General features: G+C 35.8%; 1 pseudogene; it reads left to right on the forward strand.

The window, feature by feature from the left end:
• Window positions 1-3608: 3608 nt before the first annotated feature.
• LOC143386441 (heme oxygenase 1 pseudogene) lies at window positions 3609-10605 on the forward strand (annotated as a pseudogene).
• The last annotated feature ends 12895 nt before the right edge of the window (window positions 10606-23500 follow it).

Raw genomic sequence — 23500 nt, forward strand, 5'->3', positions numbered from 1 at the left:
GATGAAGCTGGTTTCAAATGCTTCAGTATGTAAATAAATGCAATAGAAAGAGAATTTTAAACTCATTAAATTAACAAAAGATATTAAGTTGTTTGATAACAATGGCTGCCAATGGCTTATAGAAACCTGGATTTATGGTAACCCTTGGGCACAACTAGTTGGAGAGTTAGTTATCAGATGAAATCATCAATAACCTGTGACCCAACATTCACTCCACAGCATGACCCAGGAAAGACTGCCAGTTCCTCATCCCCATCCCTGACTGTTGCAAGGAGAGGCATAAGTATGTTCACACAGTGAACTTGCTTATGGTAGTTGGAATTAGACAATAATCTAAGTATTATTATTGGAAAATTAACATTGTGAAATATTCTCCAGAAGTTAGAAGTAGCCTAGATATTCACACAGAAGTTAGGAGAAGTAGTCTCTGGATATTCACACAATATCAGTAGATCCTAAAAACAGCGCTTAGTGGAAAATAAAATAGAATTAGAACAAGATCTTTGATGTATTTTTAAAATATATACAAAAATAACAACACATAAAACACATATGTGAATAAAAAAAAGACATCAGGCAAGTGGAATAATTGCCTATGTGGGGAGTGAAAGTAAGGATTGGAGATAAAATAAAGGAATGTTTAAAAAATATAAAACCATTTAGGGTTTATGCATAGTGGAATATGTTATCATACCATGAAGAAAGAAGGATGGTTAATTCAACTTCATGTATCTGGAGTCTCATCACTAAAAACAGACGGTGAACCAAATCATAATGATAGATCTCAATAACCTGGATCACAATGTTTATCATACCAAACAAAGAATAAAGGTGCACAGTGCCAAGAATAAAACAGAAAAACAAATTGCTATAGAAGCTACACATGTAGCCAGAATCAAACACATAGGCATACATCTGATGGTGAAAGAGTTCATGATGTTATGGCCATGTGAAGCTTGGGGAAGAAAACAAACTCCACTGAGCCCTAATGATATATGTCACATGAGAAATAATGGAGGGTAACAATGAGAGACAGGCTTTGGACTCAAACAACCCTGTTTTCTAACTTCAATTCTGACTTTTTCTCTCTATGTGAGCTAAAGAAATGTATTTTAGTTAATTAAAACCTTTAGTTTCTTCAATTTACAAATGATAATCATACTACTTCATTGCAAATATGTTGGAAGTATTTTTATACATATTCTGGAAATACATACATACACTCATATATGTGTGTGTGTATATACTACCTGGGTACATGCATTCCAGAAACAACAAAACTATAGCAACAATAAATGTATCAGTTATTACCAGGGGAAAAAGGGGTGGAAGAGATGAATAGGCAGAGTACAGAGTATTCTTAGTTCAGAATTGAAAAAAAAAAACGTATATCCTATACATTTGTTCAGGTGCATGGAATGGCCAGCACCAAGGGGGAAATCCTGATGCAATGGACCATCTGGTGAAAAAGATGGTTCATCATAGGTTCATCAGTTATGACAAATGTACAACTCTGGTGGGAGAGCTTGACAACCCACAAGGCTATGCACATGGAAGGATAGGAAGTGTCTGAGAAATCTCCTTGACTTCATCTTGTTTTTTTCTGTGAATCTAAAACTTCTTTTACAAATGAAGTTTATTAACTGGATGTGGTGGTGCACACATATAATACTGTGACTCTGGAGACTGAGGCAGGAGGCCAAAGTTAGGTAGACCCTCAGCAACTTAAGACTCTGTCTCAAAGGTAAAAGGACTTGGGATGTAGCTCAAAGGTAGAGCTCTCCTGGGTTCCATTCCCAGTACCAGAAATAAAAAGAGAGAGAGAGAAAAAAAGAAGTTTATTACAAATTTTTTAAAAATATATTTTAAAAGCTAATTAAAATCATGCATTATATCTTTCATTACCTCAACTTACTTGTCATGCCTTATGAATGTGAATCTAAGCCAATACAGTGTACTAACTAAAATAAGCACTCCTTTGAAATATACCAATTCCACAGTTTATGAACTATGTATATTCCATTGGTTGTATAGGTTACAAACACTAACCTTTGGGATTTTTACTTTTTCTAGCGTTCTATTATCATTTCCACAAATATGTAATTAGCATATGCATGATTCCATCCAAATAACATGCAATTATCAGTTCTCTATATTTTTGGACTTACTAAGAAAAGTTAGAAGAAAAAGCAAGCTTTATATAGGAACATTGATGAATAATATAATTAAATTTAATTCCTTCATGCTTTTTAATGACAAAGTTTTAATTTTTATTTTTTGTTTGACAATTTTCTAAAATGAAGCTGTGTATATGTATTGTTAAATAAAGATAGGGAATTTTTAAAATTCAGAATTATAGTGATGGAAATAATTGTATTATGGAGCTACAAAACAGGGCACAGCCACCATAGTAAAAGGGCCCAGTTTGACAGTGGTTTGACAGTTGTCTCATTTCACTTCTATCTAACTTCTTAGTTTTATTACTTTCTTCATGAAATCTTTCTTCTTTTCTTTCTTTCTTTTTTTTTTTTTTGAGAATTTAGCTTAATTTATTTAAGAAATAGAGTGGCCACTCCTTGTTGTTGCACAGTCTCACTGATAACACAGGTAATGATTTCCCTGTTGTTGCCTCACTTCTGCACTCATTTCTGTTGCAATGTAGCTACCACAATTTTAACCATAATATGGTGTGACTATCACCAATGACCAGATTATTCCTCATGATCTCTATGGGGAATATTCCTAAAATATGGACATGTAAGCTTATCACAATGAACTTATCTTACTTGAAAAAAATAGTTCATGCCTATTTACTCCAGGAATATATACTTGCTTTATGTAATATATATTCTCTGCCACTTAAATATCACTTACCAGGTTGAACTTACTGTATCTATTTATACATTTATATATAACATACATTTTATACATATTAATGTATATAAATGTATGTGATTATATATAATATGCATAAATAATTATCAAATATATATGATAGATAAAGACAGATCTCCTATGAAATAAAGTTGAAAACTAATGCCATTAGGATGTTTCTGACAGAGTTGAACAACACATAATCCAATACTTAATTTTTATAGGGCAGCTGATGTCATCTGCTTCTCCCACCTTCTTACATTTCCCAAATTAGGTGTCCTGGTGATCTATGTCATTGCTTGCTTTCTTAAAAGCTCTCATGAGCACGTATATTCAAGGTTTTGTCTCTTTTCTTTTATTCCTGAAAAATATGGTCAATACAACTCATCCAGAAATTATAATTTACCATATACTTAATCAAAGAAATCTCTTGGGAAGAAAATCTGGAAAGCAAAATTTTGTCATTAATATGATATTGAACACCCAGTCAAAATCTATCACTAGATCATTCTAGATACCTTACCCATTATCTTTGTCTGTTTAATGTTAAAATATCATGAAGAAAAGCAAAAGAATTTTTTAACAATTCAAGTTTCATTAATGGTCATTGACAAATATGCTAACATATTTATTGTTTCTTAAATAATACGGTGGTGGGCAGAATTCTAAGACTGACCTCAGGTACACACCCTTATGTAACTTCCTTCCATTTGGTATGGATAGAACTTTTGAACATGAAATATCATGCCCGTGATTATGTTATGTTCTATGATACAGTTGGCCGTAAGGCTACTAGAATAACCAGGAGATACCCAGGTGGGTATACACATACGAGACTTAAAAAGGCAAAAAGTTTTCTAATGCTGTTAACAAAAGGGCAAGTCAGAGAAAATAAGCATGAAAGTCCGTGTACTATTGAGGATCCACATGAAAAGGAATGTAGGAAGCTTTCATAGCAGAGAACAACCACCTGAAACTAGGTGATATATGCTAAATGTTTATGTTTACCCAGAATATATATTTTAATCCCCAAAGTGACAGTATTCTGAGATGGCACATTTGGAAGGTAATTAGATCATGATGATGAAATCCTCAAAAATTGAATTAGTGCCCTAATAATAAAAGATGTAAAAAGAATTGTTTTCTATTCTCCCTTTGATAAAAGAAGAAGACCACCTGCAATCAGGAAATGGACCCGCACCAGACATCAATCTGCCAGCTCCTTGGACTTCCCAGCATCCAGAACTGTGAGAAATAAATACTGTTTTAATCACTTAGTCTATGACCATTTGTCATAGTAACTGAAACTAAGATACTGGGAATTCAAGCCTACATCACAAGAAACTGGATTCTGCCAACAATCTGAATGAAATTGGAAGCAAAAATTTCCACAGAGCCTTCAGATAACTGGACAGCCCAGGGGGTACCCCAGATTTTAGCCTTGTGAGATCCTAAACAGAGAACCAAGACTTCCAACCATAAAATTGAGAGATAACAAATGAATTTTTTTCAAGACACTAAATTTATGATAATTTGTTACCACATGAACAGAAAAACTAACACAAATATAGAATTCTACATGGGAGTAATTCCCAAATTTATCCCAGAAACATCTGCATGCAGGTATACAGGGAGCCAAGTGTTTTCATTTCTCTAGAATAAATAAATAGGAGTGGAGTTACTATGTTATAAGGTAAGTATAAATTTGACATGTAAATGCTAAATTGTTTTACAAAATGGCTGTGCCATTACCACCAGTATGAGTAGGAATCCAAGTTCTTTGATATTGCCAATATTTTATACTCAGTTTTATTATTATTATTATTATTATTATTATTATTATTTTAAACATTTTACTGCACAAGTCATAGGTTGTCTTTTATTTATTTTGCCTTTTGTAATAACTAAGGATGTATAATAGCTTCTCACTTGTTTATTTGCCATCCATATCTCTTCTGTGAGGAGCATTTGCTCAAGTTTTTGCCTATTTTAATATTGGATTGTTTATCTTATTTAGTTGTAAGCACATGGATATATTGATAGAAGTCTTTTTCTTCCAATCTATTATTATCTTTTAATTTTCTTAAAAAACTTTCAAAGAACAAACCTTTTAGTTTCATGAAGTCTAATACATGTGTACACACACACACACACACTCACACCTACACTTTATTGTGTTTCCTACAATAAAAAATTATATTTGACATTACTTCCCTACCTTTTTTCAGCCTCTCAAGGCTGCCTGCATTGCTCATCTTATGGTCCTTTCTTTGTATTACTCCAGCCTCTTACTTTTACCATCGTATCCCTAGCTCCAAATCCTTAATCACATTTCAAAGTTCCTTTTACTGTACAACATAGCATGCTTGGGAAATATGTGATATATATGCATATATATTCATAGACATGTATATAAGTATGAGTGAATATATGCATTCAAAATTTTATAATATAAATCACTCATGAAACTCTACCTTCAAATTGTATTATACCATTTTACTATGTAAGAACTTTACAACAGTATAAATTTTAAATTCATTTCCTACTTCCCATTATTTTTGCTTTTCTTATGGTGCATTGGACTTCTCTGTTATAAAATGCACAATATATTTTTATTATTTTGTATTAGCAAATTGCACATTTTACATTTACTCATTTTAAAGTAAGAAAAGTGGTATCTTATATATCTACCAGCATTTTAATATTTTTGGTGTCCTTTTTTCGTAGAGATTTAAACCTCCATTGGTATCATACTGTCTCTGAAGAGCTTACAATACAGATATGCCAACAATAAACCTTTTAAGTTGTTTTCTTTTTCTTTTTTTTTTGTGTGTGTGTGTCTGAAAGTTCTAATATTTTTCTTCATTTCTATAAGACACTTTTGCTGTACATAAAATCCTGGATTGAGTGTTTTGGAGATTCCATTGCTTATGTAAAGTTTAGCACTGCAAAGCTTGTGACAGGAGTGAGGAAATTCTTAATTCACCTGGTACAGATAGAGTCCACGTGTCTGAGCCTAGGAAATGGCATCTTTTCACCATTCCTACCTATTCCTTCAATGACAGTCAGTTTCTGTATCTTTGACAGATCTCTTTGCTCCTCCTTCAACTGTAGGAGACCTGCTAGGTTATCAGTCAGGATTCTGAGCCCTAGAGCATCTCCTGGACTTTCTCCTTTTATTTCTACCCTGCCTTCAGAAGCAGTGACTCCTTGGCTCCTTACTCTAGCAGAAAGGAAGGTTTCCTTCCCTTCCTCCAGTGATTTTAAATGAATCATTTCCTAGAAGCCCTAGGAGCAGGAGGGTTTGCTCAATGGATTAGGTTTTCACTTCTCATAAATATAAGGCCTGGGGAATTCCTGTTGTAAACTGGTCCCTTAGTGTTTGCTAGTCAAGAGACTCAGGCCTTCTAACTCACACACATCCTTCTTAGGACAATTCAATGGCAGCCATGGAGAAGATTCTTTAATTAAGTGAGAACTCCCATTTTGTGTGGCACTCTCAGTTATTTCAAACCAATGTGCTAGACCTCCTTAATCTTTTATATTTTATTAGAATTTTAACTGATCACTTATTACCCACTTGTGTGGCACTTGTCTCTTTCTGCCAGGCTCTGCTAAAGGAGAAATGGTCCATCTCTCCCAACTCTCCTTGGACTTGCTTGTCACTCAGAACTCAGTTTGCTTCACTGTCAGGGCCTCAAGTCTCTGATGCATTTGGGAAAGGTAAGCTTTTCTAGATTCTCTGTCTTTTCCTTGTTGTTAAGATGGGAGGGAAGTTCTGTTACGGCTTCCTACATCTTTAATAGGAGTTAACTTGGCCATTTCTTTTAGGAAATTTCTTTTGATAAACAGTACCTCAAAATAATTGGAGTACAAGCAGGCATGGAGGTACGTAACTGTAATCCCAGTCTCTTGAGAAGCTAAGGCAGGAAGACCACAAATTCATGGCCAGCCTCAACAATTTAGCAAGACCCTGCATCAAAATAAAAAATTCAAAGCAATGGGGATGTAGCTGAGATATAGTGTCCCTGGGTTCAATCCCCAGTATAAATCCAAACAAACCAAACATACAGAGTTTACACAGAGTTGTTTTTTAGGTAGGAAAAAAAATTGAAACTGTATATTTTATCCTTTCACTTTTCTCCTTAAAACCTCAATAGAGATTCCTCTTCCCACTTAAAATCCAAACTTCATAACACAAGGCTTGCCCCTCTTCATTGCTTGGCTGTGGCCTGCATCACCACTTTTAACTCACATTCTCACCATTCACTCTGATGAAGCCTCACAGCCTGGGAGGCTCTTACTTGAACATTCTAGACTCTATCTTGACACTGAGCTTTTTAAATTCTGGTTGAAATGTTCTTTATTTGAATTTGTGTATGTTTGGCTGAATCTTCATTCAGTCTGCCTCTGAAACCCACTCTCCCTTAGTTATTCCTTCATCTCATCTCCCAATACTTTATACTATTATATAATTAATTTTTGTATATTTTTCTCACTCTCAAGAGAAAATAAACTCTGTGAAAGAAGTTTTCCTCCAGTTGACTTCAATATTCCTAGCAGCAGAACATTCATGGGCATATATTAAGAATTTTATAGCTACTCGCTGAAAGAAGGTAAGATAAATGAATATTTGTTAATATATGCAATTAATTTTTAAAAATTCATAATTCAAAGTGTAAATTTGTGTGCTTGGTTTCTTCAAAGCCTAGAATGATAGCTTGCACATAGTAATGATTCAAGTTCTATCTATAGAGTAAAATTAAGTTTACACCCATACACATAAAGTAATATCTCAGCACATTTGATATAGATTCAGCAGGTCTAGCCTTTGGTCAAAATGGTAAGAAACAAACAAAAAAATTAAAGATGAAGTTTTTTTCTAATGTTTTTTAGCATTTACTTATTCAATCTTTGTTAATTTGGTAGCTCATTCTTCTATGGGGTCATTAATCCCCCAAACACCAAAAATGATTCCCATTCTAAGGGAAGTTAAGTTTTACAAGTAAACAAAAGCTCTAAGAGGATTTCCTTCTAACACATGGATTCTCAGGTCCCAGACAATGGCAAGGATATAGTGATTTGTAAAGGACACTTAGCATCTTCTCCAAACAATCCCAAAGGTATTGATTCATAAAGAGCACACCTCTTCTTCATCATCCCCTAGAGGCAGCAAAGTCCAGGTCTCAAGCATCAAAGTTAGCACAATTTTTAGAGTTTTTTGTTTGTTTGTTTTGTTGTTGTTGTTGTTGTTGTTTTGTACCAGGGATTGAACTCATGAGCACTCGGCCACTGAGCCACATCCCCAGCCCTATTTTTGTATTTTATTTAGAGACAGGGTATCACTGAGTAGCTTGGTGCCTTGCCTTCTTAGTACCTTGCCATTGCTGAGGCTGGCTTTGAGCTCTCAATCCTCCTGTCTCAGCCTCCAGAGCTGCTGGGATTACAGGCCTGAGACACTGTGCCCAGCAATTTTTAGATTATCTTAAGGTTCAACTTTCCATAAAAGAGTGAAGAAAGTCTTTTTTTTCTGGTTTTTCTCCTCTATCTCTCCCTCCCTTCTTCCCTCCCTCCCTCCTTCCTTCCTAAATGAACAATTGGGGGAATTTTTCACACACAGTAAAAGTGTGGTTCACTTCTGTTCCTCTGTTTATTTATCCCCAGGGATGGTGAGCCACTTTTCATAAAGAATCAACCAACTGGCTTTCTTATCTACAATCAGTGTAATAACAATGCAGTAAAAAATGATAATTACATCAAATTGTTGAGGGAGTTCAATCAGATTATTTTTATCCCTATGCAGATAAAATCTTTAGGTCAACTCCTGATAATTGCTCTTTAAGGATAATCATGTGTATGTGTGAAAGAAATAGAGAAAGGAAAATGATTGAGTTATATTATGTCTACTTTGCAGATAGATAATATTAACTAACCTGCTTTGCAAATCTATCATTAAGTTTTTAAGTGATTGAATTACTAATTTTTATTAATTATTTCAATATTCCTTCTTTGGACTTTTTATATTTTTCTATACTTTTTGCATGTTATAATTTTCTAATGTCTTTTATGCCATCACTTCTTCATCCTAGTTATAATAGTAATTTAAATAAACACATGAAACTAGTACAGATGGATTTTATAAAATTATTGAACTGCTTCCATAACAGTTTGAGAAATGGTGTTGCAATGGAATTTCTGTGCAGATAAGAAAAATTATTTTTGTGATGAGAAGCAATATAAGCTTCTATTTCATATTTGCTGCTGTTTCTTATTAATTCCCTATAACAGTATTATTTGCTTTGCTTTAAGACTTGAATTATTAAGAATCATTTAAGTAGTGGGGCATCGTTAAAATTTTCTGTTTAAAGTGTCCAAATTTATGGTCTCTTAACAAAACCTCAAATATTTGGCACACATACAACTGGCACCTTTGAACAAATGGGATTCTCGGAAACACAAAAATTGCAGGCAGCAGTTAGGAAGAGCTATTGAGAAAAGCCAAAGGCACTGAGTTCAAAGAAATGCCAGGGTTGGCCAGGTTACTCTGAGATCAAAGAGTTCTGGGATTGGTTGGAGAGACAAGCTCATAACTGAGCACACCCTGGCGAGCGAGGTCACATGAAAAATGAGGGTTGAAACTGAGCTGAAGAGAAAGGAAAGCAGTGGGGAGCAAGCGGGGAAAGGGCAGCGGGAGAAAAGAGAAGATCAAGGAGACAAGAAGCGGAAAGAGTCAATGATTAGGGTAAGGTAGACCAGTGTAAAAACCAGGAAAAGAACCCAGAAGGGAAAGTGGGAGCACGAAACCAAAGACGCAGACCAAGAGATGAAGGAGGTTCCCAGGCGCCGCTGCCTGATCCTCCAATGCAGCCAGAGGCGCCAGCACGAGCCCAGCCCGGGCCAGGGGCGGCCCACAGCACAACAGCAAGGCTCTGGATCCATTTGAGGCCTCCAAGGGGGTCACTAAGGAGGTGCACACCCAGGCACAGACTGCGGAGTATATGAGGAACTTCCAAGTGACCTGAAAGGGCTTCACACTGGTGATGGCATCCTGTACCAAGTCTACATGGCCCTGAAGGAGGAGATTGAGAGCAACAATGACAACCCCATATGCACCCCCCCTACTTTCCAGAGGAGCTGCTTGGCAAGATAGCCCAGGAGCAGTACATGGCCTTCTAGTATGCGCCACACTGGCAGCCAGCCAGCCCCTATGCTCCAGCCGTGCAGTTATATGAGAGGCAACTTAAATTGGGTGAGGGCAAAGAGCCCAAGCTGTTGGTGACCCACCTGAGCCACCGGTCTGGGGGCCAGGTCCTCGAGAAGATTTCTCAGAAGGGCCTGGACCTGCCCAGCTCCCTCGGGGGCCTGGCCTTCTTCACCTTCCCCAACATGCCAGCACCACCACGTTCAACCAGGCGACTTCTGGCGAATGAACACTCTGGAGAAGACCCCTGAGGTCAGGCAGAGGGTCATCAAATAGGCCAAGATCTCATTCCTACTAAATATTCACCTGTTTGAGGAGTTGCAGGAGTTGCTGACCCAGGACTCTGAGGACGAGAGCCCCTCACAGACAGTTGGGCTTTGCCATTGTGCCAGCGGCCGGGTGTGAGACTCCATCCCTGCAGAGACTCCCAGAGGGAAGCCCTTGCTCATCAGTCTCTCCCAAGCACCTCTCATCCTATGGGTTCAAACTTTCACTTTTTCCTGGTGGTCAAGGTTGCCATGGGGTTTTAGGCTTTATGAATACAAGCATGCTGGACCCCAGAGACGGGAACTCTGTACAGTGAAGGGCCTTCTTTCTGCAGAATGGGAAATCTCTTGGCCGGCTTCCTTATTTGGGGCTCTGGAGGCTTTATGGGCTTCCAACCCTCTCCCACTGTCCTTCTTTCCCTGGAGGCCTCTTCTCCAACCAAAAGCACACCCAGTGGCCTGAACTTCCAAACTTGGCATCCCCATTTCCTGCAGTAGAGCCAAGGAGAACTGTCTTGACCCTCCCCATGGCCTTGGTTCAGTGTTCTTGTTGACTTCACCACGATTACTTTCCTATGGGCTGTGGCAATTTTTATGTCTATATACAGAGATGTTGTGTCTTGTGTTTGTCGTATTTTTGTTGGAGCTACTCTTTGTTCACCTTTCAGTCTGAGCTGTGTGGTATTTTATCTTGTTCTATTGAATGTATGTATGTATATATTATAATCAGTCATATAGAAAACTTCTAGAACTAGTAAATAAATTTAGCAAGGTAGCAGGATATAAAAAGCAAAACCCATAAATCAAAGGCATTTCTGTTTATCAGTGAAAAATCCTCTGAGAAGGAAATGAGGAAAACTACCCCATTCACAATATCCTCAAAAAAGTAAGATACTTTGGAATCAACAAAAGAGGTGAAAGATCTATATAATGAAAACAACAGAACTCTAAAGAGAGAAATCAAAGAAAACCTTAGAACATGGAAAGATCTACCTTGCTCTTGAATAGGCAGAATTAATATTATCAAAATGACCATACTACCAAAAGCACTATACAGGTTTAATGCACTTCTCATCAAAATCCCAATGGCATTCTTCATAGAAATAGAAAAAGCAATCATGATATTCATCTGAAAAAATAAGAGACCTAGAATAGCTAAAGCAATCCTTAGCAGGAAGAGTGAAGCAGGTGGCATCACTATACCAGACCTTAAACTATACTACAGAGAAATAGTAACAAAAACAGCATGATATTGGCACCAAACACGCCTGTAGACCAATGGTACAGAATAGAAGACACAGAGACTAACCCACAAAATTACAACAACCTTATATTAGACAAAGGTGCCAAAAGCATGGAATGGAGAAAGAATAGCATCTTCAACAAATGGTGCTGGGAAAACTGAAAATCCCTATGCAAGAAAATAAAATTAAAACCCTGTCTCTCACCATGCAAAAAACTTAACTCAAAATGGATCAAGGCCCTAGGAATTAAACCAGAAACTCTGTATCTAATAGAAGAAAAAGTAGGCCCTAATCTTCATCATGTGGAATTAGGCCCCAACTTCCTTAATAAGACTCCTATAGTGCAAGAATTAAAACCAAGAATCAATAAATGGGATGGAATCAAACTAAAAGGTTTCTTCTCAGGGAAAGAAACAATCTGTAAAGTGAACAGAGAGCCTACATCCTGGGAGCAAGTTTTTACCCCTCACACATCAGATAGAGCATTAATCTCTAGGTTTATAAAGAACTCAAAAAGCTAAACACTGAAAAAATAAATAACCCAATCAACAAATGGGCTAAGGACCTGAACAGACACTTCTCAGCAGAGGATATACAATCAATCAACAAATATATGAAAAAATGCTCATCATCTCTAGCAATCAGAGAAATATAAATCAAAATCACTCTAAGATATCATCTCATTCCAGTCAGAATGGCAGCTATTACGAAGGCAAACAACAATAAGTGTTGGTGAACATGTGGGGAAAAGGCACACTCATACACTGCTGGTGGGACTGCAATTTGATGCAGCCAATTTGGTAAGCAGTAAGGAGATTCCTTGGAAAACTGAGTATAGAACCATCATTTGACCCAGCTATTTCTCTCCTCAGACTATATCCAAAAGACTGAAAAACAGCATACTACAGGAACACAGCCACACCTATGTTTATAGCAGCACAATTCACAATAGCTAAACTGTAGAGCCAACCTAGATTTCCTCAGTGGATGAATGAATAAAAAATGTGGCATATATACTCAATGGAATTTTACTCAGCATTAAAAAAGAATATAACCATGGCATTTGTAGGTAAATGGATGATGTTGGAGAAGATAATGCTAAGTGAAGTCTGCTGATTCCAAAAAGCAAATGCTGAATGTTTTCTCTGATATAAGGAGGTTGAATTATAGTGGGGTAGGGAGGGAGAGCATGGGAGGAATAGATGAAATCTAGATAGGGAAGAGGGGTGGGAGGGAAACAGAGGGGGAAGGGGATTAGCAAGGATGGTGAATGTGATGGACATCATTATACAAAGTACATGTATGAAGACTTGAATTGGGTGTAAACATACTTTATATAAAAACAGAGATACAAAAATTGTGGTATATATGTGTATTAAGAATTGCAATGCAAAAAAAGTACATGTATAAAGATATAAATTGGCATGAACATACTTTATATACAGAGATATGAAAAATTGCACCCTATATGTGTAATAAGAATTGTAATGCTTTCCAATGCTGTTGTGTATTTTAAAAATTAAAAATAAATAAATAAATAGATAGATAGGTAAATAAATAAATAAAAAGCTCTTTAATTCATTGTACACAAATGGAGAAGAATTTCTCACTTCTCTGGCTGTGCATGAAGTAGTCACACCATTCATGCAGTCATACGTGTACCTATGGTAATGATGTCCATCTTCTGTTCTGTTGTTTTTGTAATAGGTTTGGGGTGTGTGTGTGTTGGATGGTGGGTGTTTAACAACGCCATGGCCTTGATCTCTAACTCTCTGTGTAATAATAAATAATGCTATCTGATTTTAAAAAAGGAAGTTCCAGGGTATTCTATGTTACCAGACCTGAAAATTATGATTAACTCCTTTGAATTTAAATCAGTATAAATTAGCAAATAGACACACTTATTTTGAAAAGAGGAAAGCTAACATTAATTTAGTGCCTAATCAATTACAAGACACTTTTTACAGGGATTATTCTATCACTTCTTATGGGGACTGTGTTAGTCACTGTCAGGATGTCTGTGTTTGCAGATTCAAAAATTGAGCCATACACATTTTGAGTCACTGGCCCAAGATGAAAGCCTACTAGAATGAGAAATTAGATTAATACATAGCTTTCCCCAAATATCATAGCTCAATTATGCCATTTTGCTCCTATCCTATGCTTATATTGCAGATGATATTAATATAGTCAAGTTATCTTATTAATCCCTTCAAATTCTATTATGTAATGAACACAACTAAATCCTTTTGTAATACCTCTCCTTTTGTCTCACATTCCTTCTGAAATGAATAGAATATATTAGTATCCACATATATAACTCTTTTTATCAGTCTTGGCATTGGTTCTGGGGTCATCTACTTGATGAGGTAATGCCTATTGATTTGGACCAAGAAGTGATCTGTCTATTAACTGAATCCACTGGGTTTACAAAACTGTAGTTGAATTCTAAGACTGTGTGCTACACTTAAACACTTTGATTGTATCTTCATGATAAATTCCATATGATTATTTAAGATACCTGTCACAGAAACTTAGTTTTCAGTGCTCAAGTCCTATTACACTAGCCATATGAGCTAATTTACGTCTTATAGCATTCATTTCTTCAAATTTGTGACTAGGCTTACAACAGAAGATTCTAATTATGTTGACCTTGAGAGATTTATGGGATGTGTATATATACATATATATATATGATCCATATTGTGCTTAAGGAGAGATGCATAAGTAAAAACATATTTTTGACATTATAGAGATAGATCATTTCATTTTCACATTTTCTTTTCATTCATAAAGGAAAGTCTAGATTCTTTCCCTAATAGCTACTTGTATTACTTACTAGAATATTACCTTGAAAGCAATGGTTACCAAAGTAGAAAGAAAAAAAAATATTGGGTAAAATTACTCAAAACAAATATTAAGGAAGAAACTTTGATATTGCAAAGATACACATCAAAACCAAGATTTTCTTATTCAATACATAATGTCTGTGAGATACTAAGTGTCAAGCTTAACGGAAATTCTTCAATGTGTAATATAATCAATCACATAAAACAACCATGAGGAATGTACCATATTCTCTTATCAAGAGTAGGAAGAGGATTATTTAATCTGCTTACTTTTCATAGAAATGTATAATGCTAGAGGTAGAAGGATATAAAGCAGATAAATTTCAGCTTTATAAGTGAGGAAAACAGATGAATCATGTGACTTGTCAAAGATATCAAACAACTGAGAAGAAAATTCAAATTTGAAACCTCAAACTTTTCATTACTAAGTCCTATTTTCTCCAATATTTCTAAGAGGGTAGAGTGAAGTATTTCCATATGTGAATGGGTACTAAAAATCGAGTATACTGCACATTGAATATATATTTTCAAAATAGTGGTAGTGGCACTGTATAATAAAGCCCTGGTTTTATTGCTTATTCATATCTGACATCTAATTTATGACATTGGATACATTAAAACTGTTGCCCCCATGATGGAAGCCAACTATAAGTAAAGTCAGGTTTCCTTGAAGAACTGAAAAATCACCATAGAGTTATATTTAATACCAATACATCATCTTTTTAGTGATAGAAATGGTATAACTACTCTAAATTTGAGTTTCATAGAAAGGGCTCATTAAAAAAGAAAAAAAAATGATGCAAATGGAAGAAAGTGCAGCCAGGATCATGTATAAAGTCAATGTCCTATAGAACACTATCTTTTTTCCTCCAGTATTTCCAATGATAATTTACTTTACCAATAAATGAGTATGATGAAATGAAAGTTCCTGTCTGTAAAATTCATTTACCAAGAAGTCATCAACTACAGTACAGGAATCTGAAACTTATGGGAAGAACTCACACCTTTGTTTTCATACACCCTAAGTATAACTTAGCATATTCTTCAATCATTACTCTAGCATCAACCACAGAAATATGGACAGAACTTTTTCATTTATATGTCAGATAAGTTTCTATCATATTACATTTTGTAGAGATATTTCAAAATATCATCTATATTATTATAATTTAAGCATGTCTTTAAAATATCTTGATAATCACATTTTAATATACTAGTTTCCCTTTATGGTTCATTACATTTTATTTTATACATTTAAAATGTTCATTTGAGAACAGACTGGCAAAATAAAGCATTGCACAAGAAAAATAGAGAATTTTTGATCTAGTCTACCTGCCCTGATCTGAACCATTGAAGTCTTATTCCTAGACAGCTATCATCTTCCTTCTCGCTACTCTGGGATCCATTCTATGTTCATATGCCAAGGTAGTCTTTAGAATACATAAGTGTCATCTCTCATTCAATATCCTCTCAAGCTTTCCCCAAGGTCTCAAATTTAAATTCCATACCATAGTCTAGGTACCAGGTATGTAGTTTCCTCCAGCTTCTGATCTGACAATATCTCATGCTTGGCTTATAATGCACTGCCTTGCTTTCTATTCTTTTGCTACAAGTTCAATATTGCCTAAGGCCTTTGATTTGGCTTTTGCCATTAATGCTTCCAGTAATTCTGACCTACAACCACTGCCTCACATCAGGTCTTTGTTTTTGTCTCCTCCAACAGGTCGTAATTCAAACACACCTCCAGAGTGTATCTCTGACTGCTTACAGGGCAGTGACTGCTCCCCTGGACTGCTGTTATGTCCCCTTGTACTATTTGCTTCAGAGTTTTTCCCACTATCTAAAATGATCTCAGTAACATATTTATGTACATGTTCATTATCTGTCTTTCTTGTTCTGGAATATAAATTCCAAGAGTAGAAAGACATTATTTGGTTCATCACTTTTAATCTTGTGGCACATGATAGGATACATAACTATGTTTTTGACCTACTGAATGAGCCCATCATTTCATTGGAGAGGAAACTAGAGTATGAGGTGCTTCATAAATTTCCTTGTTATTCTGTATTGCAATATAGATGCAGAAAACAAACTTCTAATTAGACTTTTAATGATCTGTTATTTTACTTTTGAATACAGTTGGTTCTCCAACATCTGTAAATTCCCTGGATTCAACTAATCAGAGTAAGAAAATATCAGGAAAAAACTTGCTTCTGTTCTATACATGTACAAATTTTTTTTCTTGTTATTATTTTCTAAATACAGTATAATAATCATCCACATTGCACTTACATTACATTAGGTATTTTAAATGTCCAGAAATGATTAAAAGTTTGCAGGAGGATGTGCATAGGTTATACTATATCTTTCTTTCTATATAAAGGCCTTATGCATGTGTAGATTTTGGTATCTTTAGGGGGATGCTGGAATCAATCCCCATAGATACTGTGAGATTCTTAAATTATTGAAAAATGTAACTTCTTGCGTTGAATAAGAATTTTAGCGATTTGTTATACTACCTCTTCAAAGACTAGTCATCTGAACACAGAACCAGAATGTTTTATAGCACGGGTTGATTTTCTCTAAAATTAAAGTCTCAGTTTTGATAATTATAACTTCTTAAACCTATATTTTTGTGGGCTGTTGTTTGTTTATTTTGCTGGATGTCCAACCAATATTAGATAGGCCACCCAAAACTTCTTAGGTTATTTAAAGACAACTCATTGTTTTCGTTAGCCTACGTGTACATAAAAATGTAATTAGATATTACAGCTAATAGTTTAATTACAAGAACATGGGTGCTAGTTTTCCATTTCTGTAACAAAATGCCTAAGATATTTAACCTAAGGAAAAAAGATTTATTATGGGCCACTCTTTCGTAGTTTCTGTTCATGGCCATTTGGCACCATCAATTTTGGACCTGTGGTGAGAGAGACCATCATGGCAGGTAGCCTGTGGAAGAGCAAAGCTGCACACCTTGTGGCAACCAGGGTGTGTGGACACATACACACATGGAGAAAGAGACAAGAAGGGGCCAGGTCACAATATCACCTTCAAGGACATAACCCCAAGGACCTAACTTCCTTTCACTAGACCTCATCTCATTAAGTGGCTTCCACTTCCCAATATTGCCAAAGTCTGGGAACCGAACCTTGAACACATGAGCCCTTGGGGGACATTCAAGATCCAAACCACAGCAATATGTTTAGTTGCCAGGCTTTTGAAAATATTAAATGTATATTTTATTAGTTTTAAATTCCTTTAGAATTACAAAAAAATTAGAATTTCCTCTACATAGAAATAATCTATGTGAATACATCCTGTTTGTTTATTTCCTAGAACTAGCTTAACATCCATTGATACAAATAAAAATGCTAGTTGAAACAAGACCTTGGCTTGTCTTTCAAGCCAGCTGAACTAATAAACCAGCTTGTCAGTGCTGTTCTCTCCAGAGCCTTCTTTTCTCTTAATCTGCTAACCTGTAGGGACAACCATTTATTAAAGGGTTTACATTTGTGATACCAACCAAATCGACTCAAAATCTGGATGCTTTGGACAAAACAATAAACAAATAACCTAAGTGGGACTAGACATTTATAAAAGAGCTTGCTCTGCTTTAGTCCAGAAACTGTTAGGCTGGGCAGTGTGATCAAAGTCAGATATATCTGGAAACACAGTAATGGCAAATCATGAATGCCACACAGTAAGCAATAAACAAATCGGGAAAGTATGCAGAATCCTCATGGATTCAGTTGTGATCATGTTTCATGTTATCAAAATAGTGAGAGTGTGTCTGGATGGCAAAAAAACGGAGTCATGCCGGAGCACTTGAGTCAGCCTGTATATGCCTGCTAGGAAGTATTCCTTTGTTCTTTTTAGAGGCACTTGGCTTATTTTAGTGGATTTTCCTTGCATGGCATAATCACCAGCTATGTGATTAACCATGTCTAGTTAAGTTATTTCATCACATCAAAAGTAGTGTAAAAAAGCTTTTCCGTTGACTGGAAACCTGAGTTTGGTGGTTATGAATGCACCAGACATCAAAGAGCTCTATTATCCACAGACTACATGGAAGCAGGCCAGAAGCATTGAGAGTTTCCCCTCTATTGCTCCTTCCTTAAGTGAAGTCATCACCTACTAGACTGGAGGGAAGGAAGTGATTTCCATAATAATCCATTCTTGCATTCTTTGTCCAAATAGGAAGGATGGTGACCAGCTGTTCTGTATCTTCACTAAAGGCAGATAAGGGGGGAAATAGTGTGTTCATATTATATCAGGAAGGCACCATTGTGTGCTTGCTGGAAAAACAAAAGACAAAAACAGAAGAAACATAATTTTAGCTTTTACTGCTAGCAAGTTGTACAATTATAGGTAAGTTTAGCTTTTTTTTGAAGCATCTGTGAAAGGCTAAGACTAGTTGGAAAGTTCAGAAAGTTCAATGGGGCACAAATCATATGAAATTTTCAATATTTGATTTTATGTGTTACCTAAACTTGAAACAAGTGAATGGAAGACACTAAAATATTAGCACCAGAAAAAAAAATGTAATGTACCCAACAAAAATTATGTTATAATATGCGTTGACAATGCCCAAAGAAAAACTAAAGAAAGTCTAAATAGATTATATTATGATTAGAAGTTTTACATTTTTATTTTTTATTTATCTCAGCTTGGGATTCCCAGAGGCAGACCTGAAAGGATTAATGTGAAAGTGACTTTCTAGAAAGTGCTGCCTAAAACAACGTGTGGGGACCTATGAAAACGGGATGATCAAAGGAAAGAAACCAAGCAAAGAGTGTGCTATGAAGCAAAGTGTTGGGAAATAGAACCTTAGTTCAATTCTGCAGAGGACTAGAGAGTTCAGATTCAGGCCATGTTTGGGAACAAAATTGTAGGGGATCCAAAGGAAGAGAGACACAGAAGAAAAAAATGTATGTTTCTTTATCTGAATAGATGTGTCCAACAATTTATTATGGGAGATGATCCTGACAGTTTAGCTTGGGGGAAACCTAGAGATCATATTACCTTACCTCACCTAGTAGATCATCACTTATCAGGGATCAATTTCTGATTGTAGCTTCCCATTTGGATCACCATCATTAGCTAAGGTCAAGAAGTTAACATCATTGTGAATTTCCTGAGATCCCAATGTGCTCTGCTTAGTTTAATAAAGCATCAAGGAAACAATAAATAAAAATGTGTAACAGATGAAATGAGCATTTGTATGCTAGTCTTCCTTTGCTCCTAGAAACATAAAAATCTGCAATTCAAACTTTGAGGAATTTGAGATCAGTTTCATAGAAAGTTAGTCTGAATTTCCACAGTTTTCTTTACTGAAATAGCCTACATTAAACCTCTATCTCTCACCATGCACAAAACTTAACTCAAAATGGATCGAGGCCCTAGGAATTAAACCAGAGACTCTGCATCTAATAGAAGGAAAAGTAGGCCCTAATCTTCATCATGTGGGATTAGGCCACAACTTCCTTAATAAGACTCCTGTAGACCAAGAATTAAAACCAAGAATCAATAAATGGGTTGGAATCAAACTAAAAGGTTTCTTCTCAGGAAAAGAAACAATCTGTGAAGTGAACAGAGAGCCTACATCCTGGGAGCAAATTTTTACCCCTCACACATCAGATAGAGCACTGTAGGGTATAAAAAAACTCAAAAAGCTAAACACCAGAAAAACAAATAACCCAGTCAACAAATGGGCCATGGACCTGAATAGACACTTCTCAGAAGAGGATATACAATCAATCATACATGAAAAAATGCTCATCATCTCTAGCAGTCAGAGAAATGCAAATCAAAACCACTCTAAGATTTCATCTCATTCCAGTCAGGATGGCAGCAACTGTGAAGACAAGCATCAGTAAGAGTTGGCGAGGATGTGGGAAAAAAGGTACATTCATACATTTCTGGTGGGATTGCAAATTGGTGCAGCCATTTTGGAAAGCAGTATGGAGATTCCTGGGAAAACTGGGTATGGAACCACCATTTGACCCACTTATTCCTCTCCTCAGACTATATCCAAAAAACTTAAAAACAGCATACTTAAACACAGTCACATCAATGTTTATAGCAGCACAATTCCCAATAGCTAAACGGTGGAGCCAACCTAGATGTCCTTCAGTGGATGAATGGGTAAAAACAATGTGTCATCTATACACAATGGAATTTTCCTCAGCATTAAAAAAGAACAAAACCATGGCATTTGTAGGTAAATGGATGATGTTAGAGAAGATAATACTAAGTGAAGCCAGCCAATCTCAAAAAACAAATATTTTCTCTGATATAAGGAGGTTGAGTTCAGTTTCATAGAAAGTTAGGATGGAAGGATGTAGAAGATGGAAGGAGGAGAGCATGGGAGGAATAGATGAATTCTAGATAGGGCAGAGGGGTGGGAGGGAAATGGAGTGGACAGGAGATTAGCAAGGATGGTGGAATGTGATGGACATCATTATACAAAATACATATATAAAGACTTGAATTGGTGTCAACATATTTTATATACAAACAGCAATACAAAGATTGTGGTATATATGTGTATTAAGAATTGTAATGCAAACACAACAACAACAACAAAGTACATGTATAAAGGCAAGAAATAAAAAAAGAATAACATTACCTTAGATTAGGTAGTGGGAAATGAAAGGAGGGGAAGGCCAGGGATGTGGGGATAAGAAAATACTAGAATGAAACAGACATTATTACTTTATGTATATATGTGACTGTATGACCAATGTGATTCTACAATAGTATACTCAGAAAAATGAGAAATTATATCCCATCTATGTATGATATATCAATGTATATAAGTGCATTCTACTGTCATGTATAACTAATTAAAATAAAAAAATAAATAAGTAAAAGAAAGTTAGTCTAAATTTCCATAGTTTTTTTTTTTTTTTTTTTTTTTTTTTTTTTTACTGAAATAGCCTACAATAATGCCAGGATAAAATAATTCCTAGCTTTTTAATAACATCAGTGTGACAAAAACACACTTAAAAGTGATTCCTTGATTTGTTACATTGAACTATAAGAAATTTTCCTATTTTTGACCAAGGACACAGCTTCTAAGAGGGACTAATGTTGTACTTCCCATGCTTCATGATGGAAATCCAAGCTCCAATTTATTGATTAAGTCTCAAATTTTGATTCTTAAGTATCTTGACATGTGATTTATACCTTTGAAAGTTAAAACAAAACTCCCACACCCCTTGGATTTATCCTCACCTTCTTTTCAAGATTCTGCTCTTCACTATTGAAGAATAAGACTGGATGAGAATGTGCTTCCCTAAAACTCTTCAAGACTCGCATAATCAGTTTGCTTAAAAAGCACAGATAGCAAATCAACAAATAAAGCAGGTGAATCACGGATCCTGAGTGGAGAAATACAGGGAGAAATTGGCAGCCCCTGGGTTTGGCTAGGAGGTAAAATGATTCTACTCTGTGAAGGGGCAGGGAAGTTTGTGGGAGGTTGTTTTCAGATGGATACAGCAAACGTGTTATTATTCTAGTTATTTTGTTGTTGGTTTAATACTCTTACAGCTAAATATGTGCAAAAACAGCCATTTTATTTTCACCTTCAGAAACCTATTAATTCTCAAAGTATTGATATCATATAAAACAGGGCTAGCAATATTTATGGTGAAGGGTTTTCATTAAAATTAAATAAGGTGAGGTACCTAAAGAAGCTACTATTTTTATCTTGCACCCAAGGCATTTTATTCTCTCTGTGCCTCATTTGTTAGGATTTTGTTGCTTTTTTTAATGATCCTGTTGGAGAATAGTGTAAGAAAGATAAAGTTACCTGTTGATAAAAGGAACAATTGTAAACTCTAACATCTGTAATTCAGTGTTAGTAAAGGTGGATGTGTCCCAATTGGGGGTGGACTTGAATAGAAAAGATACTTAAATAAGTAATAATTCAGCTAAATAAACAGGAAAAGAAACTATTTTCAGGCAACCAAGGTATGAATTTTTACTTTATCAATGCTTGTTTGAGGTATTCTTCCAAGACAAGAGCGTGGCCACCCTTCCACAGGTTCACAAATCAAACCAATTAGTTACAGTCTATTTATTGTCATGTATAATCGTGTCCAGGAGTCTTTTCTAAGCTACCTTTCAGATGTATTTTGTAAGTTCTGTGGAATTTAAGACATTGTTTTGCTGATGAAGAGTACAAGCATTATTTTTATGATGTAAGCATGATAAAAGACTCTAATTTGAAAATGTATCCAAATAAAACTTTTAAAATGATATTTAATGTTTTTTCCTTCCTTTTCTTATTAGGCAGTTGAGTCCTAGCAACCTCGGGGCTTCTGCTCAGAAAGGGTGCTGGCTCTTAAGGCATACCAGTTTGGAGAGCTGGGACAGGGTAGAATCACAGGAGGATTTGGGGGATTTTTTTTAGGAGGGAGGCAAAAGAAGCCTTCATTGTTCATGAGACCACAGTGACTGGGGAAAAGAAACAGGCTGGCTGTGCTAGGAGTTTAGCTATTCTATCTCATATAATTCTCACATCTTGCAGAAGATAAAAGGATGCTCAAGCAGTTAAGTTACCTGTCTGAAGTAAATGGTTGTCAGAATTCAGTCCAGCAGTGTCTGACTCCACAACCCCTGTTCTTCCTTTATATCATTCTCTTCACTTCCATTTTTTTTTAAATCTTACTTTAAAATGCATTTAGCTCTGCATTTTTAGATATGTTTGTATCCCTGGAAACCAAATGACAGAGGGTTTGTCTTCTTGAGGGTACTGTTTTATTCTAAGACATCAGTGAAGCACACTGCTCTTATATGACTGTCACAAGTCTTTGGCAGGTATGCCAAGTTATCTTCCTTTTCCTGAAGCACAGGAGGGAAAACAAAAGGCTGTGGCAGGTTAAACAGAGGCAAGAGAGCCAGAAAAGGGAAGGCAACTGTCAGAAGCAGGATCAGACTGGCAAATGAGAATAATTACACAGCACTTGAACAGAAAAAGCTGAAGAAACATAAATTGATGCTAATAAGAGGTATGGAAAAGCAGGGGTTATTAGAATTTTGATAGTTTTATAAAGTCAA

Source organism: Callospermophilus lateralis, chromosome 2 (genome assembly GCF_048772815.1).
Source record: "Callospermophilus lateralis isolate mCalLat2 chromosome 2, mCalLat2.hap1, whole genome shotgun sequence".
In the NCBI taxonomy this organism is placed as follows: Eukaryota; Metazoa; Chordata; class Mammalia; order Rodentia; family Sciuridae; genus Callospermophilus; species Callospermophilus lateralis.